The sequence below is a fragment of the Phyllobates terribilis genome, unplaced genomic scaffold (genome assembly GCF_046119375.1).
Source record: "Phyllobates terribilis strain yellow unplaced genomic scaffold, ASM4611937v1 Scaffold_5__5_contigs__length_657084704, whole genome shotgun sequence".
In the NCBI taxonomy this organism is placed as follows: Eukaryota; Metazoa; Chordata; class Amphibia; order Anura; family Dendrobatidae; genus Phyllobates; species Phyllobates terribilis.
The window spans coordinates 169,835,189-169,856,965 of NW_027362765.1; positions in this window are offsets into that span (position 1 = coordinate 169,835,189).

Here is a 21,777-nt window from a genome sequence, read left to right on the forward strand (position 1 = left end):
AGGTGGATCAAAAGTCCAGACACGGGCCAGACATGAGGGGGCGGCCCAACAGTCCAGATACGGGCCCAGACCTGAGGCGGGAGGATCAACAGTCCAGACACGGGTTCAGACCTGAAGCGGGCTGCCCAACATTCCAGACACGGGCCCAGACCTGAGGCGGGAGGATCAACAGTCCAGACAGGGGTCCAGAAACGAGGCGGGCGGCTCAACAGTCCAAACACGGATCTACATTCGAGGCTGGTGGTCCAACAGTCCAGACACAGGTCCAAACGCAAGGATGGCGTACCAACACTCCAGACACGGGGCCAGACCCTAGGCAGATGGCCCAACAGTCCAGACACGAGTCCAGACCCGAGGTGGCGGCCCAACAGTCCAGACACAGAGGCAGACCCGAGGCAGTTGGCTCAACACTCCAGACATGGGTCCAGACCCAAGGCAGACGGCCCAACAGTTCAGATACGAGGCGGCTGGTCTGACAGTCCAGACCCGGGGCCAGACCCGAGGCAGGCGGTCCAACACACCAGAAATGGGACCAGACCCGAGGCGGGCAGCCCAACAGTTCAGACACAGGGCCAATCCCGAGGTGGGCGGCCCAATAGTTCAGACACGGGGCCAGACCCGAGGCGAGCTGCCCAACAGTCCAGACACGGGGCCAGACCCGAGGCGGGCGGCCCCCCAACAGTGCAGACATAGGGCCAGACCCAAGGCAGGCGGCCCAACAGTCCAGACACTGGGTCACAACCGTGGTGGGCGGCCCAAAAATCCAGACACGAGATCAGACCCGAGGCGGGCAGCGCAACAGTACAGACACGAAGTTAGACCTAAGGGGGGCTGCCCAACAGTCCAGTCATGGGGCCAGACCCAAGGCGGGTGGCCCAACAGTCCAGACATGGGGTCAGACCCGAGGTGGGCTGCCCAAAAGTCCAGTCATGGGGCCAGACCCAAGGTGGGTGGCCCAACAGTCCAGACACTGGGCCAGACCTGAGGCTGGTGACCCAACAGTCCAGACAAGGGGCCGGACCCGAGACGGGCGGCCCAACAGTCCAGACACTGGGTCACACCTGAGGCGGATGGCCCAACAGTCCGGACACGGGGCCAGACCCAAGGCAGGCGGCCCCCCAACAGTGCAGATACCAGGCAAAAGTCTTGACCTTGAAAGCTGTACATACCACTGAAAATCTTACTCCACTGAAGGCCTCATTAAGTCACGCCATGAGTTAAAGGTAGCCAAAAAACCTTAGACCTGAGGTGGCAGGTGAATCAACAACTACAAAACGTATGGAAAAGCCTCAGGCAGACCAAACATGAGACACGAGGCCAGACCTGAGGAGGTAGGCCCAACAGTCCAGACACAGGGCCAGACCCAAGGCGGGAGGCCCAACATTCCAGACACGGGGCCAGACCCTAGGTGGGTGGCCCAACAGTTCAGACACAGGGCCAGACCTGAGGAGGGCGGCCCAACAATCCAGACACGGGGCCAGACCTGAAGCGGGAGGCCCAACACACCAAACAGTGGGTTACACACGAAGTGGGGCCGGACAAGTGGCCAGACCAGTCAAGTGACCAGAACAGACAAGGGGCCAAACCCGAGGCAGGCGGATCAACAGTCCAGACACGGGCCCAGACCTGAGGCGGGAGAATCAACAGTCCAGACACGGGGCCAGACCCGAGGTGGGCGGCCCAACAGTCCAGCCTAGGGTCCAGAAACGAGGTGGGCAGCTAAAAAATCCAGACACGGGTCTAGATCCGAGGCTGGTGGCCCAACAGTCCAGACACTGGTCCAAACACAAGAACGGCGTACCAACACTCCAGACACGGGGCCAGACCCTAGGCAGACAGGCCAACACTACAGACACGAGTCCAGACCCGAAGCGGCGGCAAAACAGTCTAGACACAGAGCCAGACCCGAGGCAGTCGGCCCAACACTCCAGACATGGGGCCAGACCCAAGGCAGACGGCCCAACAGTTCAATCACGGGGCCAGACCCGAGGCGGCTGGTCCGACAGTCCCGACCCGGGGCCAGACCCGAGGCAGGCGTTTCAACACACCAGAAATGGGACCAGACCCGAGGCGGGCAGCCCAACAGTTCAGACACAGGGCCAATCCCGAGATGGGCGGCCCAATGGTTCAGACATGAGTCCAGACCTGAGGCGAGCTGCCCAACAGTCCAGACACTGGGTCACACCCGAGGCGAATGGCCCAACAGTCCAGACACAGAGCCAGACCCGAGGCGGGCGGCCCCCCAACAGTCCAGTTATGGGGCCAGACCCAAGGCGGGTGACCCAACAGTCCAGACACGGGGCCAGACCTGAGGCGGGCAGCCCAACAGTCCAGAAACGGGGCCAGACCAGAGAAGGGTGATGCAACAGTCCAGACATGGGGCCAGACCCGAGTCGAGCAGCCCAACAGTCCAGACACTGGGTCACACCCGAGTCGAGCAGCCCAACAGTCCAGACACTGGGTCACACCCGAGACGGATGGCCCAACAGTACAGACACGGGGCCAGACCCAAGGCGGGCAGCCCCCGAACAGCGCAGATATGGGGCCAAACCTGAGGAGGGTGGTCCAACAGTCCACACAGGGGCCAGAAACGAGGCGGGTGGCTCAACAGTCCAGACATGGGTCTAGATCCAAGGCTGGTGGCCCAACAGTCCAGACACGGGTCCAAACACAAGGACGGCGTACCAACACTCCAGACACGGGGCCAGACCCTAGGCAGACGGCCCAACACTCCAGACACGAGTCCAGACCCGAAGCAGCGGCCAAACAGTCCAGACACAGAGCCGGACCCGAGGCAGTCGCACCAACACTCTAGACATGGGGTCAGACCCAAGGCAGACGGCCCAACAGTTCAGTCACGGGGCCAGACCCGAGGCGGCTGGTCCGACAGTCCCGACCCAGGGCCAGACCCGAGGCAGGCGGTCCAACACACCAGAAATGGGACCAGACCCGAGGCGAGCAGCCCAACAGTTCAGACACAGGGCCAATCCCGAGGTGGGCGGCCCAATAGTTCAGACACGGGGCCAGATCCGAGGCGAGCTGCCCAACAGTCCAGACACTGGGTCACACCCGAGGCGAATGGCCCAACAGTCCAGACACGGGGCCAGACCCGAGGAGAGTGACCCAACAGTCCAGACATGGGGCCAGACTCGAGTCGGGCGGCCCAACCGTCCAGACACTGGGTCACACCCGAGACGGATGGCCCAACAGTAGAGACACGGGGCCAGACCCAAGGCGGGCGGCCCCCCAACAGCGCAAATATGGGGCCAAACCCGAGGAGGGTGGTCCAACAGTCAAGACACAGGGCCAGGCCGAGGCGGGCGGCCCAACAGTCCAGACACTGGGTCACACCCGTGGCGGGCAGCCCAAAAGTCCAGAGACGGGGTCAGACCCGAGGCCCAACAGTCCGGACACGAAATTAGACCTAAGGCGGGCTGCCCAACAGTCCAGACATGGGGCCAGACCTGAGGCAAGCAGCACAACAGTCCACAAATGGTGCCAGACCTGAGGCAGGCGGCCCAAGAGTCCAGACATGGGGTAGGCCCGAGGTGAGAGGCCCAACACAACAGACACTGGGTCACACCCGAAGCGAGGCCAGACACGTGGCCAACCAGACAAGTGGCCAAACCAGACAAGTGGCCAGACCAGTCAAGTAGCCAGACCAGAAAGGGGGCCAGGCCCGAGGCGGGAGGATCAAAAGTCTTGTCATGGGGCCAGACCCAAGGCGGGTGGTCAAACAGTCCAGACATGGGGCCAGACCCGAGGCGGGTGGTACAACAGTCCAGACACGGGGAAAGACCCGAGGCGGGCGGCCCAACAGTCCAGACATGGGGCAAGACCCGAGGCAGGTGGCCCAACAGTCTAGACACTGGGTCACACCCATGGCGGGCGGCCCAACAGTCCAGACACGAAGTTAGACCTAAGGTGGGCTGCCCAACAGTCCAGTCATGGGGCCAGACCCAAGGCGGGTGGCCCAACAGTCCAGACTTGGGGCCAGACCCGAGGCAGGCGGCCCAACAGTCCAGTCATGGTGCCAGACCAAAGGCGGGTGGCCCAACAGTCCAGACACAGGGCCAGTCCCGAGTCAGGCAGCCCAACAGTCTAGACATGGGGCCAGACCCGAGGCAAGTGGCCCAAAGGTCCAGACATGGGGCAGACCCAAGGTGAGAGGCTCAACGCAACAGACACTGGGTCACACCCGAAGCGAGGCCAGACACGTGGCCAGACCAGTCAAGTGGCCAGACCAGAAAAGGGGCCAGGCCCGAGACAGGCGGCCCATCAGTCCAGACACGGACCCAGATCTGAGGCGGGAGGATCATCAGTCCAGACACGGGGCCAGATCCAAGACAGGCGGCCCAACAGTTCAGACATGGGGCCAGACCCGAGGCAAGTGGCCCAAGAGTCAAGACATGGGGCCAGACCCGATGCGGACGGCCCAACAGTCCAGTCATGGGGCCAGACCCAAGGTGGGTGGCCCAACAGTCCAGACACAGGGCCAGACCCGAGGCGGGTGACCCAACAGTCCAGACATGGGGCCAGACTTGAGGCGGGTGGTCTAACAGTCCAGATACTGAGTCATACCCGTGGAAGATGGCCCAACAATCCAGACATGGACCCAGACCTGAGGCGGGTGGTCCAACAGTCTAGACACTGGGTCACACATGGCAGGTGGCCCAAAAGTCCAGACACAGGGTCAGACCCGAGGCGGGCAGCCCAACAGTTCAGACATGAGGTTAGACTTAAGGCGGGTGGCCCAACAGTCCAGTCATGGGGCCAGACCCAAGGCGGGTGGCCCAACAGTCCAGACACAGGGCCAGACCCAAGACGGGTGGCCCAACAGTTCAAACACTGGGCCAGACCCGAGACGGGTGGCCCAACAGTACAGACACTGTGCCAGACCCGAGGCGAATGACCCAAGAGTCCAAACATGGGGCCAGACCTGAGGCGGGGGCGGCCCAACAGTCCAGACACGGGGCCATACCCGAAGCGGGCGGCCCAACAGTCCAGACACGGGGCCAGACCTGAGGCAAGAGGCCCAAGAGTCCAGACACAGGGCCAGACCCGAGGCGGACAGCACAACAGTCCACACACGGTGCCAGACCTGAGGCGGGTGGCCCAAGAGTCCAGACATGGGGCAGACCCGAGGTGAGAGGCCCAACCCACCAGACAATAGGTAACACCTGAAACGAGGCCAGACACGTGGCCAGACAAGTGGCCAGACCAGTCAAGTAGCCAGACCAGACAAGGGGCCAGGCCCGAGGCAGGCGGATCAAAAGTCCAGATACTGGGCCCGACTCGAGGTGGGTGACCCAACAGTCCAGACATGGGGCTAGACCCGAGGCGGGCGGCCCAACAGTCCAGACATGGGACCAGACCTGAGGCAATTGGCCCAACAGTCCAGACATGGGACCAGACCTGAGGTGAGCGTCCCAAGAGTCCAGACACGGGGCCAGACCCGAGGCGGGCAGCACAACAGTCCACAAACGGCGCCAGACCTGAGGCGGGCGGGCCCAAGGGTCCAGACATGGGGCAGACCTGAGGTGAGAGGCCCAACACACCAGACACTAGGTCACACCTGAAGCGAGGCCAGACACGTGGCCAGACCAGACACGTGGCCAGACCAGACAAGTGGCCAGACCAGACAAGTGGCCAGACCAGTCAAGTAGCCAGACCAGACAAGGGGCCAGGCCCGAGGCAGGCGGATCAAAAGTCCAAACACTGGCCCAGACCCGAGACGGGCGGCCCAACAGTACAGACACTGGGCCAGACCCGAGGCGAGTGACCCAGCAGTCCAAACATGGGGCCAGACCCGAGGCGGGTGGCTCAACAGTCCAGACACGATCCCAGACCCGAAGAGGGTGTTCCAACAGTCCAGACATGGGGCCAGACCTGACGTAAGCGACCCAAGAGTCCAGACATGGGGCCAGACCCGAGGCGGACAGCACAACCGTCCACATACGGTGCCAGACCTCAGGCGGGCGGCCCAAGGGTCCAGACATGGGGAAGACCTGAGGTGAGAGGCCCAACACACCAGACACTAGGTCACACCCGAAGCGAGGCCAGACACGTGGCCAGACCAGACAAGTGGCCAGACCAGTCAAGTGGCCAGACCAGAAAAGGGGCCAGACCCGAGGCGGGAGGATCAAAGTCCAGAAACGGGGCCAGACCCGAGGCGGGCGGCCCAACAGTCCAGACACAGGCCCAGACCTGAGGCGGGATGATCAACAGTCCAGAAATGGGACCAGACCCGATGCGGGCAGCCCAACAGTCCAGACAGGGAGCCAGAAAAGAGGCGGGCGGCCCAACAGTCCAGACACTGGGTCACACCCATGGCTGGCGGCCCAAAGTCCAGAGATGGGGTCAGACCCGAGGCGGGCAGCCCAACAGTCCAGACACAAGGTTAGACCTAAGGCGTGCTGCCCAACAGTCCTGTCATGGGGCCAGACCCAAGGCGGGTGGCCCGACAGTCCAGACACGGGGCCAGACACGGGGCCAGACCCGAGGCGGGTGGCCCAACATTCCAGACATGAGGCCAGACCTGAGGCAAGCGGCCCAAGACTCCAGACACGGGGCCAGACCCGAGGCGGGCAGCACAACTGTCCACATACGGTGCCAGACCTGAGGCGGGCGGCCCAATAGTCCAGACATGAGGCAGACCCGAGGTGAGAGGCCCAAAACACCAGACACTGGATCACACCTGAAGCGAGGCCAGACATGTGGCCGGACCAGACAAGTGGCCAGACCAGACAAGTACCAGACCAGACAATGGGCCAGGCCCGAGGCAGGAGGATCAAAAGTACAGACATGGGGCCAGACCTGAGGCCGGCGGCCCAACAGTGCAGACACGGGCACAGACCTGAGGTGGGAGGATCAACAGTCCAGACATGGGGCCAGACCCGAGGTGGGCGGCCCAACAGTTCAGACATGGGGCCAGACCCGAGGCAAGTGGCCCAAAAGTCCAGATATGGGGCCAGACCTGAAGCGGGCGGCCCAAGAGTCCAGACTTGGGCAAGACTTGAGGCGGGCGGCCCAACAGTCCAGACAGGTGTCCAGAAATGAGGCGGGCGGCTCAACAGTCCAGACACGGGTTTAGCTCCGAGGCTGGTGGCCCAACAATCCAGACAAGGGTCCAAACGTAAGGAAGGTGTACCAACACTCCAGACACGGGGCCAGACCCGAGGCAGACGGCCCAACACTCCAGACACGAGTCCAGACCCGAGGCGGCGGCCCAACAGTCCAGACACAGAGCCAGACCTGAGGCAGTCGGCCCAACACTCCAGACATGGGTCCAGACCCAAGGCAGACGGCCCAACAGTTCAGATACGAGGCGGCTGGTCCGACAGTCCAGACCTGGGGCCAGACCCGAGGCAGGCGGTCCAACACACCAGAAATGGGACCAGACCCGAGGAGGGCAGCCCAACAGTTCAGACACTGGGCCAATCCCGAGGTGGGCGTCCCAATAGTTCACACACGGGGCCAGACCCGAGGTGAGCTGGCCAACAGTCCAGACACTGGGTCACACCCGAGGCGGATGGCCCAACAGTGCAAACACGGGGCCAGACCCGAGGCGGGCAGCCCCTCAACAGTGCAGACACGGGGCCAGACCCGAGGCAGGTGGTCCAACAGTCCAGACACGGGCCAGACCCGAGGGGGGCAGCCCAACAGTTCAGACCCGGGGCCAAACCAGAGGCGTGCGGTCCAACAGTCCAGACACTGGACCAGACCCGAGGTAGGTGACCCAACAGTCCAGACATGGGGCCAGACCCGAGGCGGCGGCCCAACAGTCCAGACACTGGGTCACACCCGAGGCGAATGGCCCAACAGTCCAGACACGGGGCCAGACCCGAGACGGGTGGCCCACCAACAGTGCAGACACGGGGCCAGACCCGAGGCGGGTGGTCCAACAGTCCAGACATGGGGCCAGACCCGAGGCGGGCGGCCCAACAGTCCAGACACTGAGTCACACCCGTGGTAGGAGGTCCAAAAGTCCAGACACGGGGTCAGACCCGAGGCGGGCAGGCCAACAGTCCAGACACGAGGTTAGACCTAAGGCTGCCAAACAGTCCAGTCATGGGACCAGGCCCAAGGCGGGTGGCCCAACAGTCCAGGCACGGGGCCAGACCCGAGGCGGGTGACTCAACAGTCCAGACATGGGGCCAGACCCGACGCGCGTGGCCCAACAGTCAAGACATGGGGTCAGAACCGAGGCGGGCGGCCCAACAGTCCAGACATGGGGCCAGATCTGAGGAGAGCGGCCCAAGAGTCCAGACATGGTGCCAGACCCGAGGTGAACAGCACAACAGTTCAAACACGGTGTCAGACCTGAGGCGGGCGGCCCAAGTGACCAGACATTGGGCAGACCCGAGGTGAGAGGCCCAATACACCTGACACTTTGTAACATCCGAAGCGAGGCCAGACACATGGCCAGATCAGACAAGTGGCCAGACCAGACAAGTGGCCAGACCAGTCAAGTGGCCAGACCAGTCAAGTGGCCAGACCCAAGGCGGGCAGCTCAACAGTCCAGACAGGGATTCAGAAATGAAGCGGGTGGCTCAACAGTCCAGAAATGGGACCAGACACGAGGCGGGCAGCCCAACAGTTCAGCTACAGGGCCAATCCCGAGGTGGGTAGCCCAATAGTCCAGACACGGGGCTAGACCTGAGACCCAAGGTAGGCAGCTCAACAGTCCAGACAAGGGGCCAACCCTAGGTGGGCAGCACAACAGTCCACACACAGTGCCAGACGTGAGGTGGAAGGCCCAAGAGTCCAGACATGGGGCAGACCCAAGGTGAGAGGCCCAACACACCAGACACTGGGTCACACCCGAAGCGAGGCCAGACACGTGGCCAGACCAGACAAGTGGCCAGACCAGACAAGTGGCCAGACCAGTCAAGTAGTCAGACCAGACAAGGGGTCAGGCCCAAGGCAGGCGGATCAAAAGTCCAGACACGGGCCAGACCCGAGGCGGGCGGCCCAACAGTCCAGACAGGGGTCCAGAAACGAGGCGGGTGGCTCAACAGTCCAGAAATGTGACTAGAACCAAGGCGGACAGCCCAATAGAACAGCTACAGGGCCAGTCCCGAGGTGGGCGGCTCAATAGTCCAGACACAGGGCCAGACCCGAGACACAAGGCAGGCCAGACAAGGGGCCAGAACCGAGGTGGGAAGCCCAACAGTTCAGACACTGGGCCAATCCAGAGGTGGGCGTCCCAATAGTTCACACATGGGGCCAGACCCGAGGTGAGCTGCCCAACAGTCCAGACACTGGGTCACACCCGAGGCGGATGGCCGAACAGTGCAAACACGGGCCAGACCCGAGGCGGGCAGCCCCTCAACAGTGCAGACACGGGGCCAGACCCGAGGCAGGTTGTCCAACAGTCCAGACATGGGCCAGACCCGAGGGGGGTGGCCCAACAGTCCAGACATGGGGCCAAACCAGAGGCGTGCGGTCCAACAGTCCAGACACTGCACCAGACCCGAGGCAGGTGACCCAACAGTCCAGACATGGGGCCAGACCCGATGCGGCGGTCCAACAGTCCAGACACTGGGTCACACCCGAGGCGAATAGCCCAACAGTCCAGACACGGGGCCAGACCCGAGACGGGTGGCCCCCCAACAGTGCAGACACGGGGTCAGACCCGAGGCGGGTGGTCCAACAGTCCAGACATGGGGCCAGACCCAAGGCGGGCGGCCCAACAGTCCAGACACTAGGTCACACCCGTGGTAGGAGGTCCAGAAGTCTAGACACGGGGTCAGACCCGAGGCGGGCAGGCCAACAGTCCAGGTACGAGGTTAGATCTAAGGCGGGCTGCCAAACAGTCCAGTCATAGGACCAGGCCCAAGGCGGGTGGCCCAACAGTCCAGGCACGGGGCCAGGCCCGAGGCAGGCGGATCAAAAGTCCAGACACGGAGCCAGACCCGAGGCGGGCGGCCCAACAGTCCAGACAGGTGTCCAGAAGCGAGCCGGATGGCTCAACAGTCCAGAAATGGGACTAGAACCAAGGTGGACAGCCCAATAGAACAGCTACAGGGCCAGTCCTGAGGTGGGCGGCCCAATAGTCCAGACACAGGGCCAGACCCGAGACACAAGGCAGGCCAGACAAGGGGCTAGACCCGAGGCGGGCAGCCCACCAGTTCAGACACTGGGCAAATCCCGAGGTGGGCGTCCCAATAGTTCACACATAGGGCCAGATCCGAGGCGAGTGGCCCAACAGTCCTAACACGGGGTCAGAACCGAGGCGGGTTGCCCAATAGACCAGACATGGGGCCAGACCCGAGGCGGGCGGCTCAACAGTCCAGACATAGGGCCAGACCTGAGGCAAGCGGCCCAAGAGTCCAGACACAGGGCCAGACCCGAGGTAAAAGGCCTAACACACCAGACACTGGGTCACACCCGAAGCGAGGCCAGACACGTGGCCAGACCAGACAAGTGGCCAGACCAGTCAAGTAGCCAGACCAGAATAGGGGCCAGGCCTGAGGCAGGCGGATCAACAGTCCTGACACGGGGCCAGACCCGAGGCGGGCAGCCCAACAGTCGAGACAGGGGTCCAGAAACGAGGCGGGCGGCCCAACAGTTCAGACACGGGGCCAGACACGGGGCCAGACCCGAGGCGGGTGGCCCAACATTCCAGACATGAGGCCAGACCTGAGGCGAGCGGCCCAAGAGTCCAGACAAGGGGCCAGACCCGAGGCAGGCAGCACAACTGTCCACATACGGTGCCAGACCGGAGGCGGGCGGCCCAATAGTCCAGACATGAGGCAGACCCGAGGTGAGAGGCCCAAAACACCAGACACTGGATCACACCTGAAGCGAGGCCAGACATGTGGCCGCACCAGACAAGTGGCCAGCCCAGACAAGTAGCCAGACCAGACAAGGGGCCAGGCCCGAGGCAGAAGGATCAAAAGTACAGACATGGGGCCAGACCTGAGGCCGGCGGCCCAACAGTGCAGACACGGGCACAGACCTGAGTTGGGAGGTTCAACAGTCCAGACATGGGGCCAGACCCGAGGCGGGGGGCCCAACAGTTCAGACATGGGGCCAGACGCGAGGCAAGTGGCCCAAAAGTCCAGACATGGGGCAAGACCTGAAGCGGGCGGCCCAAGAGTCCAGACTTGGGCAAGACTTGAGGCGGGCGGCCCAACAGTCCAGACAGGTGTCCAGAAATGAGGCGGGCGGCTCAACAGTCCAGACACGGGTTTAGCTCCGAGGCTGGTGGCCCAACAGTCCAGACAAGGGTCCAAACGCAAGGAAGGCGTACCAACACTCCAGACACGGGGCCAGACCCGAGGCAGACGGCCCAACACTCCAGACACGAGTCCAGACCCGAGGCGGGGCCCAACAGTCCAGACACAGAGCCAGACCTGAGGCAGTCGGCCCAACACTCCAGACATGGGTCCAGACCCAAGGCAGACGGCCCAACAGTTCAGATACGAGGCGGCTGGTCCGACAGTCCAGACCCGGGGCCAGACCCGAGGCAGGCGGTCCAACACACCAGAAATGGGACCAGACTCGAGGCGGGCAGCCCAACAGTTCAGACACTGGGCCAATCCCGAGGTGGGCGTCCCAATAGTTCACACACGGGGCCAGACCCGAGGTGAGCTGGCCAACAGTCCAGACACTGGGTCACACCCGAGGCGGATGGCCCAACAGTGCAAACACGGGGCCAGACCCGAGGCGGGCAGCCCCTCAACAGTGCAGACACGGGGCCAGACCCGAGGCAGGTGGTCCAACAGTCCAGACACGGGCCAGACCTTAGGGGGGCGGCCCAACAGTTCAGACACGGGGCCAAACCAGAGGCGTGCGGTCCAACAGTCCAGACACTGGACCAGACCCGAGGCAGGTGACCCAACAGTCCAGACATGGGGCCAGACCCGAGGCGGCGGCCCAACAGTCCAGACACTGGGTCACACCCGAGGCGAATGGCCCAACAGTCCAGACACGGGGCTAGACCCGAGACGGGTGGCCCACCAACAGTCCAGACATGGGGCCAGACCCGAGGCGGGCGGCCCAACAGTCCAGACACTGAGTCACACCCGTGGTAGGAGGTCCAAAAGTCCAGACACGGGGTCAGACCTGAGGCGGGCAGGCCAACAGTCCAGACACGAGGTTAGACCTAAGGCTGCCAAACAGTCCAGTCATGGGACCAGGCCCAAGGCGGGTGGCCCAACAGTCCAGGCACGGGGCCAGACCCGAGGCGGGTGACTCAACAGTCCAGACATGGGGCCAGACCCGACGCACGTGGCCCAACAGTCAAGACATGGGGTCAGAACCGAGGCGGGCGGCCCAACAGTCCAGACATGGGGCCAGATCTGAGGCGAGCGGCCCAAGAGTCCAGACATGGTGCCAGACCCGAGGTGGACAGCACAACAGTCCAAACACGGTGTCAGACCTGAGGCGGGCGGCCCAAGTGACCAGACATTGGGCAGACCCGAGGTGAGAGGCCCAATACACCTGACACTTTGTAACATCCGAAGCGAGGCCAGACACATGGCCAGACCAGACAAGTGGCCAGACCAGACAAGTGGCCAGACCAGTCAAGTGGCCAGACCAGTCAAGTGGCTAGACCCAAGGCGGGCTGCTCAACAGTCCAGACAGGGATTCAGCAATGAGGCGGGTGGCTCAACAGTCCAGAAATGGGACCAGACACGAGGCGGGCAGCCCAACAGTTCAGCTACAGGGCCAATCCCGAGGTGGGTAGCCCAATAGTCCTGACACGGGGCTAGACCTGAGACCCAAGGCAGGCAGCTCAACAGTCCATACAAGGGGCCAGACCCTAGGTGGGCAGCACAACAGTCCACACACAGTGCCAGACGTGAGGCGGAAGGCCCAAGAGTCCAGACATGGGGCAGACCCAAGGTGAGAGGCCCAACACACCAGACACTGGGTCACACCCGAAGCGAGGCCTGACACGTGGCCAGACCAGACACGTGGCCAGACCAGTCAAGTAGTCAGACCAGACAAGGGGCCAGGCCCGAGGCAGGCAGTTCAAAAGTCCAGACACGGGCCAGACCCGAGGCGGGCGGCCCAACATTCGAGACAGGGGTCCAGAAACGAGGCGGGTGGCTCAACAGTCCAGAAATGTGACTAGAACCAAGGCGGACAGCCCAATAGAACAGCTACAGGGCCAGTCCCGAGGTGGGCGGCTCAATAGTCCAGACACAGGGCCAGACCCGAGACACAAGGCAGGCCAGACAAGGGGCCAGAACCGAGGTGGGCAGCCCAACAGTTCAGACACTGGGCCAATCCCGAGGTGGGCGTCCCAATAGTTCACACATGGGGCCAGACCCGAGGTGAGCTGCCCAACAGTCCAGACACTGGGTCACACCCGAGTTGGATGGCCCAACAGTGCAAACACGGGCCAGACCCGAGGCGGGCAGCCCCTCAACAGTGCAGACACGGGGCCAGACCCGAGGCAGGTGGTCCAACAGTCCAGACTTGGGCAAGACTTGAGGCGGGCGGCCCAACAGTCCAGACAGGTGTCCAGAAATGAGGCGGGCGGCTCAACAGTCCAGACACGGGTTTAGCTCCGAGGCTGGTGGCCCAACAGTCCAGACAAGGGTCCAAACGCAAGGAAGGCGTACGAACACTCCAGACACGGGGCCAGACCCGAGGCAGACGGCCCAACACTCCAGACACGAGTCCAGACCCGAGGCGGGGCCCAACAGTCCAGACACAGAGCCAGACCTGAGGCAGTCGGCCCAACACTCCAGACATGGGTCCAGACCCAAGGCAGACGGCCCAACAGTTCAGATACGAGGCGGCTGGTCCGACAGTCCAGACCCGGGGCCAGACCCGAGGCAGGCGGTCCAACACACCAGAAATGGGACCAGACCCGAGGCGGGCAGCCCAACAGTTCAGACACTGGGCCAATCCCGAGGTGGGCGTCCCAATAGTTCACACACGGGGCCAGACCCGAGGTGAGCTGGCCAACAGTCCAGACACTGGGTCACACCCGAGGCGGATGGCCCAACAGTGCAAACACGGGGCCAGACCCGAGGCGGGCAGCCCCTCAACAGTGCAGACACGGGGCCAGACCCGAGGCAGGTGGTCCAACAGTCCAGACACGGGCCAGACCCGAGAGGGGCGGCCCAACAGTTCAGACACGGGGCCAAACCAGAGGAGTGCGGTCCAACAGTCCAGACACTGGACCAGACCCGAGGCAGGTGACCCAACAGTCCAGACATGGGGCCAGACCCGAGGCGGCGGCCCAACAGTCCAGACACTGGGTCACACCCGAGGCGAATTGCCCAACAGTCCAGACACGGGGCCAGACCCGAGACGGGTGGCCCACCAACAGTGCAGACACGGGGCCAGACCCGAGGCGGGTGGTCCAACAGTCCAGACATGGGGCCAGACCCGAGGCGGGCGGCCCAACAGTCCAGACACTGAGTCACACCCGTGGTAGGAGGTCCAAAAGTCCAGACACGGGGTCAGACCCGAGGCGGGCAGGCCAACAGTCCAGACACGAGGTTAGACCTAAGGCTGCCAAACAGTCCAGTCATGGGACCAGGCCCAAGGCGGGTGGCCCAACAGTCAAGACATGGGGTCAGAACCGAGGCGGGCGGCCCAACAGTCCAGACATGGGGCCAGATCTGAGACGAGCGGCCCAAGAGTCCAGACATGGTGCCAGACCCGAGGTGGACAGCACAACAGTCCAAACACGGTGTCAGACCTGAGGCGGGCGGCCCAAGTGACCAGACATTGGGCAGACCCGAGGTGAGAGGCCCAATACACCTGACACTTTGTAACATCCGAAGCGAGGCCAGACACATGGCCAGACCAGACAAGTGGCCAGACCAGTCAAGTGGCCAGACCCAAGGCGGGCAGCTCAACAGTCCAGACAGGGATTCAGAAATGAGGTGGGTGGCTCAACAGTCCAGAAATGGGACCAGACACGAGGCGGGCAGCCCAACAGTTCAGCTACAGGGCCAATCCTGAGATGGGTAGCCCAATAGTCCAGACACGGGGCTAGACCTGAGACCCAAGGCAGGCAGCTCAACAGTCCAGACAAGGGGCCAGACCCTAGGTGGGCAGCACAACAGTCCACACACAGTGCCAGATGTGAGGTGGAAGGCCCAAGAGTCCAGACATGGGGCAGACCCAAGGTGAGAGGCCCAACACACCAGACACTGGGTCACACCCGAAGCGAGGCCAGACACGTGGCCAGACCAGACAAGTGGCCAGACCAGACAAGTGGCCAGACCAGTCAAGTAGTCAGACCAGACAAGGGGCCAGGCCCGAGGCAGGCGGATCAAAAGTCCAGACACGGGCCAGACCCGAGGCGGGCGGCCCAACAGTCGAGACAGGGGTCCAGAAACGAGGCGGGTGGCTCAACAGTCCAGAAATGTGACTAGAACCAAGGCGGACAGCCCAATAGAACAGCTACAGGGCCAGTCCCGAGGTGGGCGGCTCAATAGTCCAGACACAGGGCCAGACCCGAGACACAAGGCAGGCCAGACAAGGGGCCAGAACCGAGGTGGGCAGCCCAACAGTTCACACATGGGGCCAGACCCGAGGTGAGCTGCCCAACAGTCCAGACACTGGGTCACACCCAAGGCGGATGGCCCAACAGTGCAAACACGGGCCAGACCCGAGGCGGGCAGCCCCTCAACAGTGCAGACACGGGGCCAGACCCGAGGCAGGTGGTCCAATAGTCCAGACACGGGCCAGACCCGAGGGGGGCGGCCCAACAGTCCAGACATGGGGCCAAACCAGAGGCGTGCGGTCCAACAGTCCAGACACTGCACCAGACCCGAGGCAGGTGACCCAACAGTCCAGACATGGGGCCAGACCCCATGCGGCGGCCCAACAGTCCAGACACTGGGTCACACCCGAGGCGAATAGCCCAACAGTCCAGACACGGGGCCAGATCCGAGACGGGTGGCCCCCCAACAGTGCAGACACGGGGCCAGACCCGAGGCGGGTGGTCCAACAGTCCAGACAGGGGTCCAGAAACGAGCCGGATGGCTCAACAGTCCAGAAATGGGACTAGAACCAAGGTGGACAGCCCAATAGAACAGCTACAGGGCCAGTCCCGAGGTGGGCAGCCCAATAGTCCAGACACAGGGCCAGACCCGAGACACAAGGCAGGCCAGACAAGGGGCTAGACCCGAGGCGGGCAGCCCACCAGTTCAGACACTGGGCCAATCCCGAGGTGGGCGTCCCAATAGTTCACACATGGGGCCAGATCCGAGGCGAGTGGCCCAACAGTCCTGACACGGGGTCAGAACCGAGGCGGGTTGCCCAATAGACCAGACATGGGGCCAGACCCGAGGCGGGCGGCTCAACAGTCCAGACATAGGGCCAGACCTGAGGCGAGCGGCCCAAGAGTCCAGACACAGGGCCAGACCCGAGGTAAAAGGCCCAACACACCAGACACTGGGTCACATCCGAAGCGAGGCCAGACAGGTGGCCAGACCAGACAAGTGGCCAGACCAGTCAAGTAGCCAGACCAGAATAGGGGCCAGGCCTGAGGCAGGCGGATCAACAGTCCAGACACGGGGCCAGACCCGAGGCGGGCAGCCCAACAGTCGAGACAGGGGTCCAGAAACGAGGCGGGCGGCCCAACAGTCCAGACACTGGGTCAGACCCGAGGTGGGCAGCCCAACAGTCCAGACACGAGGTTATACCTAAGGTGGGCTGCCCAACAGTCCAGTCATGGGGCCAGACCCAAAGCGGGTGGCCCAACAGTCCAGACACGGGGCCAGACACAGGGCCAGACCTGAGGCGAGCGGCCCAAGAGTCCAGACAAGGGGCCAGACCCGAGGCAGGCAGCACAACAGTTCACACACGATGCCAGACCTGAGGCGGACAGCCCAAGAGTCCAGACATGGGGCAGACTCGAGGTGAGAGGCCCAACACACCAGACACTTGGTCACACGAGGCGAGGCCAGACACGTGGCCAGACTAGACAAGTGGCCAGACCAGACAAGTGGCCAGACCAGTCAAGTAGCCAGACCAGACACGGGTCCAGACCCGAACCAGTCGGCCTAACACGCCAGACACAAGGCCAGACCCGAGGCGGGCTACCCAACAGTCCAGACACGGGGCCTGACCTGAGGCAGGCGTCACAACAGTCCAAACACTGGCTCACACCCGAGGTGGGCGGCCTTACAGTCCAGACATGGGGCCAGACCCGAGGTGGGAGGCCCAACAGTTCATACACGGGGTCAGACCCGAGGTGGGCTGCCCAAGAGTCTACACACGGAGCCAGACCCGAGGCGGGTGGCCCAGCAGTCCAGACAAGGGGGCAGACCCGAGGCGGGAGGCCCGACAATGCAGACACGTGGCAAGACCCGAGGCAGGTGTCTCAACAGTCCAGACACGCGGCCAGACCCGAAGTGGTCGGCCTAACACACCAGACACTGGACCAGACCTGAGGCGAGTGGCCCAATAGTCCACACACAGGGCCAGACCCGAATCGGGCAGCCCAACAGTCCAGACAAGGGGCCAGACCCAAGGCGGGTGTCTCAACAGTCCAGACACGGGGCCAGACCCGAAGTGGTCGGCCTAACACACCAGACACTGGGCCAGACCTGAGGCAAGTGGCCCAATAGTCCACACACAGGGCCAGACCCGAGTCGGGCAGCCCAACAGTCCAGACAAGGGGCCAGACCCGAGGCAAATGGCCCAACAGTCTAGACATGGGGCCAGACCCAAGGCAGCCAGCCTAACAGTCCAAACACGGGGCCAGACCCGAGGTGGGAGGTCCAACACACTAGAAATGGGACCAGACCCAAGGTAGATGGCCCAACAATCCTGACACTGGGCCAATCCCAAGGTGGGCGGCCCAATAGTCCAGACATGTAGCCAGACCTGAAGCGGGTGGCTCAACAGTACAGACATGGGGCCAGACGCAAGGCGGGCGGCACAACAGTCCAGACACGGGGCTAGACTCGAACCGGTCGGCCTAACACACCAGACACTGGGCCAGACCCCAGGCGAGTGGCCCAACAGTCCAGACACGGGGCCAGACTCGATGCAGACAGCCCATCTGCCCAGACACGGGGCCAGACCCGAGGCGGGTGGCCCAACAGTCTAGACATGGGACCAGACCCAAGTCGGCCGGCCTAACAGTCCAGACACGGGGCCAGACCCGAGGCCGGCGGTTCAACACACCAGAAACAGGACCAGACCCAAGGCGGATGGCTCAACAGTCCAGACACAGGGTCAATTCCGAGGCGGGTGGCCCAATACTTCAGACATGGGGCCAGACCTGAGGCTGGTGGCTCAACAGTTCAGACACGAGGCCAGACCTGAGGCGGGCAGCTCAACATTCCAGACACTGGGTCACACCCGAGGCGAGCGGCCCAACAGTCCAGACACAGGGCAAAACCCGAGGCGGGCAGCCTAAAAGTCCAGGCACTGGGTCACACCCAAGGTGGGCGGAATAACAGTCCAGACACGGGGCCAGACCAAGGCGGGCAGCCCAACAGTCCAGACACTGGGTTGGACCTGAAGCGGGGCTAGAGAAGGTTGGGCCAGACCAGATGGGGCCAGACCCAAGGCGGGCGGCTCTACAGTCCAGACACGGGTCCAGACCCGAACCAGTCGGCCTAACACACCAGACACGAGGCCAGACCCGAGGCGGGCAGCCCAACAGTCCAGACACAGGGCCAGACCTGAGGCGGGCGGCCCAACTGTCCAGACATGGGGCCAGACCCTAGGCGGCCAGCCTAACAGTCCAGACACGGGGCCAGATCAGAAGCGAGCAGTCCAACACACCAGAAACGGGAGCAGACCCAAGGCGGATGGCCCAACAGTCCAGACACAGGGACAATCCCGAGGCGGTGGCAGCCCAATAGTCCAGACATGGGGCCAGACCCGAGGCGAGTGGCTCAACAGTCCAGACACGAGGTTATACCCAACATACCAGACAGTGGGCCAGACCCGAGGCAGGCAGCCCAACAGTCCAGACACAGGGCCAGACCCGAGGCAGGAGGATGAATAGTCCAGACAAGGGGGCAGACCTGAGTTGGGCTGTCCAACAGTCTAGACACGGAGCCAGACCCGAGGTGGGTGGCCCAACAGTCCAGACAAGGGGGCAGACCTGGGATGAGAGGCCCGACATTGCAGACTTGTGGCCAGACCCGAGGCGGGCGGCTCAACAGTCCAGACATAGGGCCAGACCCGAGGCAAGCGGTCCAATAGTCTAGACTTAGGGCCAGACCCAAGGCGGCCGGCCTAACAATCCAGAAACAGGGCCAGACCCGAGGCGGTCAGCCTAAAACACCAGACACTGGGCCAGACCCGAAGCGGGCAGCCCAACAGTCCAGACACGGGGCCAGACCCGAGGTCCAACACACCAGAAATGGGACCAGACCCAAGGTGGGTGGCCAAACAGTCCAGACACAGGGCCAATCCCGAAGCGGGCGGCCCAATAGTCCAGACACGGGACCAGACCTGAGCCGAGTGGCTCAACAGTCCAGACACAGGGTCAGACCCGATGCAGGCGGCCCAACAGTCCAGACATGGGGCCAGACCTGAGTTCCATTGAGAGGTGGTGCCGGAATTGTGGACCCTGTAGCCTCAGAAGAAAAGACTACAGCAGCCAGAAGGCACCCCTGCAGCCCTTCAAGACAACTCGACCTTTGGAGATCGTGGCCCTGGATCATGTCAAGCTGTCACTCAGCAGGTCAGGATATTCCTATGCCCTGACCATGGTGGATCACTACTCCCGGTTCCTGGTGGTCGCCCCCGTCAAGGATCTGACGGCAAAGACAGCAGCAAGGACGTTTCAGGCGTACTTCTGCAGGCCTCATGGATACCTGGAGCAGGTGCAGACAGATCAAGGCCCAGCCTTTGAAGCCGAACTGTTCAAGGAGTTCTGCCATCTGTATGGGTGTAAAAAGATCCGGACTACACCGTACCACCCCCAAACCAATGGTCTCTGTGAAAGATGAATAACATCATCATCGACCTGCTGAAGACCTTACCACTAGAGGAGAGAAATCAGTGGCCAGACCTACTACCTGACCTGGTGGATCTGTACAACCACATACCTGTGAGTTCCACCAATTGTACTCCAGCATATCTCATGCGAGCCAGACCCGGGAAGTTGCCCATGGACCTGGAGCTTGGTGTAGTAGAACCAGAAGCAGATATGTCCACTGAAGACTGGGACACGACCAGACAGGAGTAGTACAGAAGAGTACAGGCCTGTGTCGAAGACAGTCTCACTCGGGTAAGGGACAAGCAGGAAGCCCACTACAATAAAAGTGCACCCGCAGAACCCTTCACACCAGGAGAAGCGGTGTTAAAGAGGAAAAGGAGAAACCACAAACTTGATGACCAGTGGGAGAGAGAACCCTACACTGTGTTAAATTCAAGATTTGATAATAGGAAGACCTGCCTAATTAGTAGAGACGGAGGAAGAACGACTGCAACGGTATCTAGAGACCATCTGAAGTTGTGTCCAGACCTGCTAAAGCCCCAAGAAGAAGTGCCTCTCACCATACCGGAGGAGCCTAAAGAAGCAGTACTCCATACTGACTTAGGAGATTTCCCAGCAGATTGGCCTCAACTAGGAGGAGCAGTAATAATACCTGTGATCCACTTCTTTCAACAGCCAGAAGACCCTCCACAGCAAGTAGAGCCTGTAAGTGCTTCAGAAGAGCCTGTTCAAGAAGAATCCCCGGAAGAAGGATCCCCGGTTAGAGCAGAGCAAGAAGGCCCAGCCAATGGTATACTTGCCAGTCCTGTAGAGAGGTTAAGGCAACCCTGCAGTTCCCCAACACTTAGAACTGACAGAATGGGAGGTAGTGCAAATACTAGTGCCTCACGCATCCCAGTACCACGTAGGTCGACACGTAGCACACGAGGTCAGACCCCTGTCAGATACAGAGAATAGAGAAGGAAACTCTGACAGTGTAGATAGTTGCCCCTGGGGTATTGTCTTGTGTATTTTCATGTATGTATATCTTAATATGTGATTTGCCTTACTAATGGACAGTTTAAGTGATGTGGACACTTCCCTTGTTATCTCTAGTTACCCGTAAGGGTACATAAAGAACTTTGTGGCTGAGGACTGTGTGCAGCCCAAAAACTGTTTGCTGTAAATAATTGCACTCCCTGGAGTGCCCCTTTAGGTGACCTCAGAACAAAAACCTGTCTGGTGTGGCACAAGTGGAGGTCCAACTCAGGATCGCCATGCCCTGCAGCCACCCCAGGGCCTATGTTGAGGGTTTGCTTTGGACAGGTCCCTCAAGCTACCTTTTACTTTACCTGTGAGATGGACACCCTGTCAGGGGACCTCACCGGAACAGACTTAAATTCTGAGGTTGCTTATTGTATGTATGTATATATTGATTATTTATAATGTTTAATTAGGCAATGTTCAAGCAAAGTGTCTCCCATAAAGGGAAGAGTTATTGTTGTTACCTGTTATAAAAATTACTTCAGTCCAGGAGTACTGAGCTTTGCTAGGGGGGAATGTGGTGCCCTGCTGCGCATTGGTGCCACAGATCCCAGAGGGGTGCATGGATGGACTTCTCCACAAGAGGCCCTCATAGCATTCACACACCTCCACTCTACCACCTCAGACCACCAGAGGGAGCCCGGATAGGGATATATATACTGGAGGGTGGAGTTACGCAGTCAGTCTGGAGTCTACAGTCTGTGAGAAGTGCAGTCTGTGAGAAGGTCAGTCTGTTGAGAGGAGCTCCTGCAGAAGCTAGCCTGCAGTGGAGCTCAGTCAGTTCAGTCCAGACTCAGAGAGCTCGAGTTAGTGAGCCTAGGGTGTGCCGACACCAAAAGAGCGGTGAAGAGTAGCCTACTGCC